Source organism: Physeter macrocephalus, chromosome 4 (assembly GCF_002837175.3).
Source record: "Physeter macrocephalus isolate SW-GA chromosome 4, ASM283717v5, whole genome shotgun sequence".
NCBI lineage: Eukaryota > Metazoa > Chordata > Mammalia > Artiodactyla > Physeteridae > Physeter > Physeter macrocephalus.
Genome location: NC_041217.1, coordinates 78,008,415 through 78,020,429, shown reverse-complemented (window position 1 = coordinate 78,020,429; position 12,015 = coordinate 78,008,415). Strand labels below are relative to the sequence as shown.

Sequence of the window (12,015 nt, the reverse complement as noted above, 5' to 3'; positions counted from 1 at the left end):
TATTAGAGAAATCAAATCTACAGAGTCAAGAGAATACTGGCTTATAAATAATCTTTTATAGAATGGATCATTTTTCTCTAAGGTTCAGGCACATTTCTCCAGAACAAAACCCTTCCCAGGCATATTTATGCCAGAATGTTTTCCTCATTCCAATTCTAGCAACCAGTCATTACATTCAGAATATAAAAACAGTAACCAGGGTGCCACTAAATTGCTTGTTCCAAAGTTCCCAGTGGAAAGTCTGCCAACATACTGCACTTCCTTCATGTCACCACCCCTCTTGGCAAAGGAGGAAACCAATGCAGAAGCCTAAAAATAAGAAACAAATGAATGGACAAAGAAGATGTGGCACATATATACAATGGAATATTACTCAGCCATAAAAAGAAACGAAATTGAGTTATTTGTAGCGAGGTGGATGGACCTGGAGTCTGTCATACAGAGTGAAGTAAGTCAGAAGGAGAAAAACAAATACCGTATGCTAACACACATATGTGGAATCTAATTAAAAAAAATGTCATGAAGAGACTAGGGGTAGGACGGGAATAAAACACAGACTTACTAGAGCATGGACTTGAGGATATGGGGAGGGGGAAAGGGAGGGAGACACAAGAGGGAAGAGATATGGGAACATATGTACATGTATAACTGATTCACTTTGTTGTAAAGCAGAAACTAACACACCATTGTACAGCAATTATACTCCAATAAATATGTTAAAAAAAAAAAAAGAAACGTGAGGCTCAGAAAGGTTAGGTAACCACCAACCCCACCATCCCCGCCCAGAGTCATAAACTGGTAAGTCAGAGCACTATCATTCAAACTCAGATCAATTTGACTCTAAAACTACTGTTCTTTCTACTGCAGCACAGTTAACTATCCAGCCCTGGGTTTGATCCACAAGATCTACAGACTAAGTCCCTGATCCTAGGGTCTTAAAGCACATAGAGAAGGCATGGAAGCATGAGACAATGAAAGAAGACCCTTGGTAGAAATGAATAAAGACAAAAAGTCACTAAGTATTGAAATAGGAAAGTTTCTTGGAGATCTACTAGAAGGGCTGGGTCCACTGTCTGAGGTCATTCAGCTTTTCCCACTACTCCATGGAAAGAAAGCGTCAGCCTGGGCTGGAGGAAGAAGGCTTACTCAGGTTGGTAGGGTTAGGTCTTGAAGACGTCAAAATGACTGGAGTCTATTCTTAGTTGGGGTTTGAAATGAGAAAAGGCTGGAGACCATTTGAGGCTTTGAATTCTAATATGAATTCTGAACTTGATAAAACAAGCAAAGGGAAGTTATTGTAGGCTCTCAGGTGGGGGAAGGTATGATCAAAGTTGCATGTGAACATTAGCCTGCCAGTAGAATACAGGAGGGACTAAAAGCAAATGACTTTCTTTTAGTAGGGAGAGAAGGAGAAAGCACTAAGTTAGGAGCTACCTAGCATATAAAAGCCTCTGGTGAAAAGCAAGAGTTGCGTTCTTTCCATGCCCTACCTAGCTACTACACCTTCAATCCAAACAAGTCTCAGCATGTGTCAGCACACAAACTCTGCTGGTGGACTCCCAAAATATGTTGCACAAAGCTCAGTTAGGCAAGTTTTTGACGTCTTCAAGACCTAACCCTACCAACCTGAGCAAGCCTTCTTCCTCCAGCCCAGGCTGACGCTTTCTTTCCATGGAGTAGTGGGAAAAGCTGAATGACCTCAGACAGTGGACCCAGCCCTTCTAGTAGATCTCCAAGAAACTTTCCTACCTCAGAGCCTCTGCATATCCTGTTCTCTTCACCTCAAATATCCTTCTTCCTCTTATTCATATGGCTAATTAATATTTCATACCTTGACCTTCCTTATAATTTAAGTAGACTTCCAAGCTCACACTCCTCATTTTTCTCCTTCATTGCACCTACTCCATTCAGTCTGTCTTGTCATTTATCAAATGGTATAATTTTATATTCATTTGTGTTTTGCAGTCTCTGTCTCTGTTAGACTATAAGCTCCATGAGAGCAAGGACTTTGTTGGCCATTCACCTCGGTTTACATGTACCAGACACTTAGCGTCAGTGGTGAAATAGACCTTAGATTCAACCTAATGTGCTCATTTTACAGACAAAACTAGGACCAGAGAGGTACAGTGACTTGTCCACATTTACACAGCTAGTTGGAAGAAGAATTAGAAATAGACAAAATTAAAAACAGAAATCAAGTGCTGAAAAGGACATTGGGGTGTGAGATCACAACACTTCAAGTTAGTCTTCAAAATGACTGTTGAGGGAACGGGCAGGGTTGAGAAACATATGGGAAGAGCAAGATGCCTAAGCAGTGCCTACAAATGAAGACAATACTACTAAGAACAAGTATGCTATTTTATATATAGTAGTGTATATATGTTAATCCAGCCTCCTAATTTATCCCTCCCCCCACCCCCCTTTCCCTTTGGTAACCTTAAGTTTGTTTTCTATGTCTGTTTTGTAAATAAGTTCATTTCTATCTTTTTTTAGTTCCTACATAAAATTGATATCATATGATATTTGTCTTTCCCTGTCTGACTTACTTCACTTAGTATGATAATCTCTAGGTCCATCCATGTTGCTGCAAATGGCATTATTTTAATCTTTCCTATGGTTGAGTAATATCCCATTGTATATATGTACCACATCTTCTTTATCCATTCATCTGTCGATGGACACTTAGGTTGCTTCCATGTCTTGGCTATTGTAAATAGCCCTGCAACGAACATTGGGGTGCATGTGTCTTTTCGAATTACGGTTTTCTCTGGATATATGGCCAGGAGTGGGATTGCAGGATCATATGGTAGCTCTATTTTTAGTTTTTTAAGGAACCTTCATACTGTTCTCCACAGTGGCTGTACCAATTTACGTTCCCACCAACAGTGTAGGAGGGTTCCCTTTTCTCCATACCCTCCCCAGCATTTATTATACGTAGACTTTTTGATGACAGCCATTCCAACTGGTGTGAGGTGGTAGCTCACTGTTGTTTTGACTTGCGTTCCTCTAATAATTAGTGATGTCAAGGACCTACTGTATGGCACAAAGAACTGTACTCAATATTTTGTAATAACCTGTAAGGGAAGAGAATCTGAAGAAGAATATATATATATATATATATATACATATATATATATATATATATATATATATAACTGAGTCACCATGCTGTACGCCTGAAACTAAAACAATACTGCAAATCAACTATACTTTGATTAAAAATAAATAAATAAAATATGACACAAATGAACCTATCTACAAAACAGAAACACACTCACACAGAGAACAGACTTGTGGTTGCCAAGGGGGAGGGGGGTGGGGAAGGGAGTCTGCGGTTAGCAGATGCAAACTATTATATATAGGATGGATAAACAACAAGGTCTTACTGTATAGCACAGGGAATTATATTCAATTATCCTATGATAAACCATAATGGAAAAGAATTTTTAAAAGAATGTATACATACATATGACTGAATCACTTTGCTGTACAGCAGAAATTAACACAACACTGTAAATCTACTATACTTCAATAAAAATTAAATTTATTTAAAAAAAGAAAAATAAGTACGTGGTATTGATTTTGTAGGAGTGGGGTCACTTTCATAATGATCTTTTCTTATTGCACCGTCCTATGGTCTTAAAAGCAAAGGATGAATAAGTAAGACTATGGGAAGTGCCTGTGTCAGAAAATATAACAGAGTGAACCCAACAGGACTGTACCGAAATGGAAACTATGATCTGAGCCTCCCAAGCATCAGGTTCTAGCCATGCGAGCTTAGGACCACTAAACAGACACCATTTTATGAGCTGCAAGACATCGGGATACAAACAGCTCATTATGGTTTTCTCAGGACACCACAAACAAACCATCAATCTGACTTGGAATTACAAGTGACTGGGAAACAAGAGGAGGAAGGGGAAAAAAGGAAAGAAAAGAAATGGTCGCTTAGCCTTAGCACTTCTGGAAGAAGCCCTCCCCTCCTAGTCACCTCTCAACTTGGCGGGGGGAACCTTTCACCACATCAACGGCCCTGCTAAGGGGCAACTCTCACTAGCAACAACAATCACCATGTGAGGAACATGTAAAAATGAGCTTGGCTGACCCCTGCCCTGACCCTGCTACCTCCTCTTCTTTGGTTAAGTCAAGAGAATTTGGTCCCCAATATACGCTTCCAGCCAGCAGTCACCCGGGCTCCTGAGTTGGGGAGTTTCATCTTTTCATATCATAGCAGGGCATTCTTGTAACCTCTGTCCTACAAACCTTCTCCTCTACACAGAGGAGAGTTTCTATTCCGCTCCTGAAGTGAAAGGGCAGAGGACAAGATTGACTATTCTACAACTTCCCAGGACGAAAGATGGTTGAAACATTTTGCACAAACACTGGAATCTACAGGGTCTGCCTAATGAGAGGCTGTGTGTATGCACTAACGTACAAGCACACACATGTATATATGAGGCTAGGGTTACAAGTGGCTAAGGGGATCCTGTAGGTGTGTGGGATACACATGCAGATAAACGCAAGAATCTCAGTGAACGTTCCCATGAATCCTAGGCACCATCATCTTTTTCAGGCCTCCTCAAAAGCCTGGTTTCCCTGCATCCTGATCAGTTATTTTTTTCTAAAGAGTCACCAACTTAATCTCATCATGTACAGTGGATTGTGCCATTTGCCTGTTCAAGCTCTTTGATGCCTTCCATTACACTTAGGATAAAATTCTAAATCCTATCTACATTTTCTGCCTACCTCTCCAGTCTCTCCCCTTGAAATACCACTCATGCCACGCACTCTGGCTTTTTATTTTTATCCTTTCTCAACATGATCACAATCTTTCCCCCCTACGGGTCTTTGCACAAGCTGTTCCGTGTACCTGGAGCACTCTTAGGCTCAACCATCTCCTAATAATTCATACCCACTGTCCATAGCTGAAAGAGACAGTACATACCTACCCCAAACTCAATTAATTCTACCTGTTAATATGCTGATAACCTCTACTTTTCCCACTAGGTATTTATTATAGTTCAAAATCTTACAGATAATATGCTTTATGTCTATGTTACTAGACTGTAAGTTCCATGGAGAAATGGGTGGTACCATTTACTTCATCAGTGAATCCCTAGCACTTAGCACAGTGCCCAGCTAATAATATTTCTTGAGAAGTAATCAAAAATATTTGTTAAACAAATTTGATCTGCTCTTGTCTTCTCTCACTTAAGTCATTCCAACCTCAAAATAATAATCATCTTTCAACTCATCTCCCTGACACCTTTAGGGTGTCTCTATCCTATTCATACTCCCAAACTTTCCATCACCTCCTTATTTACATCCCCCCATCAATACACATGCCTCTCATTCCACCCTCTTCCTTAGCTGCTAAACTCCATCTCATTTATTCCACACCAAATTCACCCTGCCTTTTGACCTTAATCCTTCAACTGTGTCTCAAGGGTGACTCTATATTGTGGGGTACCTTACTTCTTCAATTGAAACCCAAAATTTCCCTAAAGACTACATCCCATCCGCGGGCAGCCCTCCTCAGTAGAGGTCCTCCTCTTCCAGTTGCCTCCATCTGCATGAAGGTAAATAGGCAAAGAATCACTCTTTCCTTTATTTCCTAATGGTGCTACTAACTTCAAATAGTAAAAATAGACTTATTCAGCTATTTCTAGGTACTAGACACTGTGATGAGTGCTTACACTGATTGTCAAATGTAATACTATCACACAAAATTAGTCCAGATTTACAGACATAGTACAGACCCGGTCCACACTGCAGAAAGATACTAAAGTATCTCAGGGAAGTTAAGGAGAAGAGACCCTGACAGCACCCAATAATAGCCCTGAATTTGGAGGCATGAAATTGGGCCAGGAACAAACTGGAAAATTTAATGCTCCATTCATTCATTCATTCATTCAACAAATATGTATATACTACATGCCAGGCTTGACCTGAGACTAAAATGGTAAACAAAAGAGTTGGGGATTCTACCCAGAACGTACAGACAAGTAAGGGTTTTACAACCAAATAAACAGTTATAATAGTGGGTAAGAAGTGCTCTAATAGATACATATTGCCTTAGGAACACAGAGCAGAACAGAGAAGAACCATGTTCTGCAGGTCCAGTGAGGGATGCTATGTTTCATTGGCAAGCCAAGATTATGGCCTAATGGCAGCCTGTATCAAGGCAGTGTGGGTTTTTTTGACAATTCACTTTCCTACAGACTATACCTTCAAACCACCTAAGGTTGCATTCACAACAAAAATTTATCATCCAAATATTAACAGCAATGGCAGCATATGTCTTGATATTCTAAGATCACAATGGTCTCCTGCTTTAACTATTTCTGAGGTTCTTTTATCCATTTGTTCACTGCTGTGTGTTCCAAACCCAGAATGATGCCCTTGTGCCAGAGAGTGCACAGATCTATAAAACAGACGGAGATAAGTAGAACAGTAATCTCATGAACAGACTCAAAAGTATGCCACATGATGCTACTTTAAAGTCAGAATAAGTGCATTACAGCTGAATAAATTGTAAATTACTGTTAAGAAAGAGAGAGAGAGGAGAGAGAGAGAGAAAGAGAGAGAGACTTTATATGTTAACCAGGTTGTGTAAGAATGTGTACGTATGTGAGAGGATGTGTAGAAAGGGGGATGGTGGGGAGGGTACTTCAGGCGGAAGGAGGTGTATGTGCATAGGTTTGAACAGAAGGCAAAATGTGACTTATTTGAGGCAATGAAAAAAAACACTGTGGTTCAATTACAAGGCATGCATCAGTGGAGATAAAGCTGGAGAGGGAGTTATACTCAGAGCCTTGGAACTCTATCCAAAGACAAGGGGGACCTACTGAATCACTTTAGGCAAAGCAACAACACAATCCAATTTGTGTTACAGAAAGCCCACCATGCTGCTACGGGGAGAATGGACTGAACTCCATCCCATCCTTCCAGGTCAACAGCAATTTAAAGCACTGAGGAGTCCCAGGGCTCCTGTGGCCGCTATAGCAACAAGAAAGTCTGTGGTGCTTCTGGGGCAAATTCCGGATGCAACAGCACCAAAGAGCATCCAGCCTCAGCCACTATATGGGAGTGATGGATGTTGTGTCAATGCCGGATATTCAGAAAGCTGATGCTGGCACAGAGGCTTCTCCACACAGAGAAGAAAATGGTGCCACACTTCTGTCTCCCTGCTAGGAGGTCCACACTCTGGCTCTTGCACTTCCGTGGGCTGCTGGGCTGTTAAACAGTTTACATAAAGAGCCCCTCACTTCCCTGGAAGAAAAAACTGTAGCAGGGGTTCCAAAGAGAATCAACCTACTCTATTTATGGGCAAGCCATTACTAATGAGCAGAATGAGTAAAACAAACAAACAAAAAACAACCTGGAGTCCATTAGAACATTTTTCAATATAAAAGATGTAGAGGTACCACTTAAGATGTAGATGAAAAGCATACTTGTGAAAAATGTGCACTTCCAGAAACTAGTACATTATAGAAAGAATTGGTTCTGTATTCTCAAGAATTTTATACACATGTAGGTTTTCAAAAGAAATGAAAATATAGGGCATCATACTCTGATGAAATGGGGTGGGCTGAGAGAAAGGCAGAAATAGAGAGGACCTAGATGCAATGAGTAAATACTATAAGAATATAAGAATGTAAATCAACTATACTCTAATAAAATTTTTTTAAAAAATATAAGAATGCCATTCAAATACAAATCAGAATTGAAAATGATAAAGGACAGAACTGACAATGAAGAAAAATCAGTTATGGAGGAAAAACTTAGGAAGCTCTTGTGAAATGCAAGGGAAAAAACAAGCAGATTAAAATATATAGAGAAAAGATTTTAGCTATGAGGAAGAATGAAGACCTAGTGTAAAGGTAATAGGTGTTCCTGAAGACACAAAAACAAATGAGAAACATAATCTTTTCTGAGGTGAGAATAGACCTAAGTGCAGATCCAAAGGGCTCGAAAAGACTAGGAAAAAATAACAGGAAATATACCTATACCAATATTGGTTAAAGTTCTGATTTTAAAGAGGGAGGAGAGAAGTGAAAGGAGAGACAGAAAGACAGAGAGGGAGAGAGAGAATGACTGAGCAGACATTGGACTTCCTATAATACTCATTACAAGAAGCAAAGGAACAATGTCTAGGAACTTCATAACAATGTAATTTGTGACCCAAGAATTCAGTATCTACACAAGATGCCATACGTGTATGAAGGCAACTTAATTAAAAAAAATTTTTCAAATATACCAGAGCTCTGAGGATATGCCAACATGTCACTTTTCTGTAAAAAAAATTCTGAAAGATATACTCATTTGACTGAAAAAGTAAATGAAAATAAAAAACTCAGGAATGAGAAGGTTGTGATATAAATGTACTGGTAGTTAGCATAGAACAACTTATACAGAGAACTAAGTCTAAAGTGTTATAAATTGGATTTTAAAACAGTATACATAGCAATAATTTTTAAAGAACATGGGTAAGACTTTAAATTTCAGTAATAATAATACTATAATATAAATTTTAAAATCCCAGATCACATGAACAAAATCTGGAGAGTGAAGAGAAGATTAAGAGAAGTATGCTCATTCCATACCTTACAGAAAAGGATATACTTTCATTTTTGACAGAAAAAAGTAGAGAGATGAATGCAAATCCAAATTATTCTAAACATGTATATCTTTTAAAATTAAAAAAACACTAAACACTAAATATAATTTAAATCATTTCACCTCTACTGTCCTTGTGGACTAACTTCCACTTCCTTGAATTACTTAAGCACATGGTTTATGTTCCTCTCATTCTTTGCTCTCCCATCTCCCATGAAATCAACATCTGGGTTGAGGACCAATAAGGTCATCTGAGCCAAGAGTTCTTACTTTTCTCAACTCAACAGACCTCCACATCCACTCATTATCACAAACAGACTCACATTCTGGATCTCATTATAAGACACTCATTGTTCCAACTCCAAGATCTCAAACTGGTACTTCCACTCTCTGAATATAACTTCCAACCTCCCTTCTCTCCCATTCCTAACAACCATTGCACTTAATTTTTCCCCACTAAAACTTGAAAGAGTAAACTACTCCTAAATAACCCAGTTCACTAACCAACCCCTTTCCAGCTGCCTTAATTCTTTGTCTAGCCAAGGTTCTATGGTTGGTCACATGAATGAAGTTTCTGTCCCTAAAGCTACTGCCCTGCTGCCCCGTCTCTCTCTTTCTGTCCTCCCATTTTTTACTGTACAAAATCTTGAATAAGTGATTTATTCCCACTCCTCCTTTTACTCTTCCCTCAATATCCACTTTTCTCTTTAACCTCTTGCAATCTGGCTTTCTTCTCTCCTTTATAGAGAAACTCCATTTTAGAAGATTTCCAATGACCTCAAAAATTCTGACTAACTCTCTGCAATTATCATTGCATTTGAGTCTCCAGGTTGTCATTCATTCAATAACCATCATTTGTTAAAATTGGTCCTGGGAATGCCAAAATAAGTAAGGCCAGTTCCCAATTCCCCAGAGGCTGACAGTGTATTAGGCGAGGTAATAAGCATATAAAACAGTAAGAGCAGTATAATATTGCAGGCGCTATAACAGAGGCATGTAGAGTTGAGTCAAAGGTACAATCTTAAAATGCATCCCCTGACTCAGTGATGCTATAATGGCAGAGCTTCTTCCGAACTCTTACACATCACCTTCTCTCACCTTCATTCTTTGGATCCCTTTCCTCATCAATTTTCTTAAGTGTAGACTTAAGATCCAGACCCTCTGGCCTTCTCATTCCACACACTTTCCTTACAGACTTGAACATTTCCAAGGCAACCAAAAATAAGACTCAAAATCTGAGTCTCTAGCCCCTACCTCCATTTTGACCTCCTAGGTCTTACTGCTGAATGTTTTCACTTGGAAAACTCACCTCAAACTCACCATCTCTAGACTATTTCTCTTTTTTTTTTTTTTTTTTTTTTTTGCGTTACACGGGCTTCTTACCGTTGTGGCCTCTCCGCTCAGCGGCCATGGCTCACGGGCCCAGCATCTCCGCGGCATGCGGGATCCTCCCAGACCGGGGCACGAACCCGCATTCCCTGCATCGGCAGGCAGACTCGCAACCACTGCGCCACCAGGGAAGCCCTAGCCTATTTCTTTATCTCTGTCAACAGTCCCCACATTCTCCCACTACTCAGATTTTAAAATAGAAGTTAACTCTTCTCAATCTCCCCCCTCACCCAAACAAGTGCTTAGATCAGTGGTCCCCAATCTTTTTGGCACCAGGGACCGGTTTCTTGAAAGACAAATTTTCTAAGGACCGGAGGGCGGGGGAATGGTTTTGGGATGTTTCAAGCACATTACATTTATTGTGCACTTTATTTCTATTATTATTGCATTGCAATATATAATGAAATGATTATACAACTCACCATAATGCAGAATCAGTGGGAGCCCTGAGCTTGTTTTCCTGCAACTAGATGGTCCCATCTGGGGGGTGATGGGAGACAGTGACACCCAAAGTGTGCTGCTTATGTCCAGTCTACTCCATAAGATGCAGCTTCATTGTCACTTGCCACTCACTGATAGGGTTTTGATATGAGTCTACAAGCAATTGATTTATTATGGGCTCTGTGCAGTCAAACCTCTCTGCTAATGATAATCTGTATTTGCAGCTGCTCCCCAGCATTGGTATCACCGCCTCGGGTCCACCTCAGATCATCAGGCATTAGATTCTCATAAGGAGTGCGCAACCTAGATCTCTCGCATGTGCAGTTCACAGTAGGGTTTGTGCTCCTATGAAAATCTAATGCCACTGCTGATCTGACAGGAGGCCAAACTCAGGTGGTAATGAGAGTCATGGGGAGTGGCTGTAAATACAGATGAAGCTTCGCTCGCTCACCCAACACTCACCTCCTGCTGTGCAGCCCAGTTCCTAACAGGCCATGGACTGCTACCAGTCCGTGGCCTGGGGGTTGGGTACCAATGACTTAGATGGTCCCCAATTCCTATTCATGCTTCTTTCAAACTCATGATCATACCTACTTTTTAACTCCTATTGTGGTTATGTGTTGATTTTCTTATTTCTTCCTAGTGAATTTGACCATTCTTCAAAGATTAGGAATTGATATATTTCTTCTTTGTGTCTCTTATAGCATCTAGCATAGTATGTAACTGTAAGTTAATCAGTAAATATCTGTTATTGAAGCTACCTTACAACCATTCTCTGAGGGCTTGAAAAGTCATGAAATGAAACTGGATCTTTCCTGGGATGCAGCAAAAGCCAGACATTGAGTCATGGACCACGAGGGCAGAAAAGATCCCTCAGTCTCACCTCCTGCATTTATTGGGCCACGCTAACCACTCACCTCTGTTCCCACCAACACAACCACTAATTAGCTCTGAGACCTCTGGGATGACAGTGCTTTAGGTTAGCACTCCGGCAGTCTGCCCAAATGATAGCAAACTGAGGTTGGGTTGCGGGGAGGGGGAGCAGAATTCAAAAAAACAGGCTTATTTTCAAATCCCCACAATCAAGTTGACAGCAGAGAAATTGAAACGCGCGATGCATTTTTCCATTCCTCCATGCAGACTACAAATGAAAAAACTTTTGCAGTCCCAGATATACTTAGTTTCCACTCTCACCAAAAAGCTCCATTTCTATAGTATTAAAAATACAGAAAAGTGATTTTGAGAAAAGCCTCATTCTAGAGAACAACTTGCACCAACTAGAGCTACGTCTGAAATAGGAGCACTGAGTTCAAAATCAAAATACCACCATGAAAAGACTCCATTCCCAGAGAGCACCTCTGGCAGTATGTACTTTGTGATTTGTGCCAAAAATTTTTGCTAAAGTTGGAGCAATTGACAGCAAAGGGAATCTTAACTAACACTTTAGGTTCATCATGCTATAAAGGAGAGCTGAGAGAAAATGTGACTGGTTTTATTTGACTCATGTCCACCTAACTTCCATTGTTCACTTCTGCTTAGTGTCCCAAAGCACTATTCCAAGCCCAA

General features: G+C 40.1%; 1 protein-coding gene and 1 pseudogene across 1 annotated transcript in view; one reads left to right on the top strand and one right to left on the bottom strand.

Annotated features, from left to right (window-relative positions):
- NOTCH2 (notch receptor 2) overlaps nt 1-12,015 on the bottom strand; it is a 194,797-nt gene that overhangs the window by 71,614 nt on the left and 111,168 nt on the right. The window lies entirely within an intron of this gene.
- Nucleotides 6,114-6,490, top strand: LOC112063835 (ubiquitin-conjugating enzyme E2 D3-like; annotated as a pseudogene).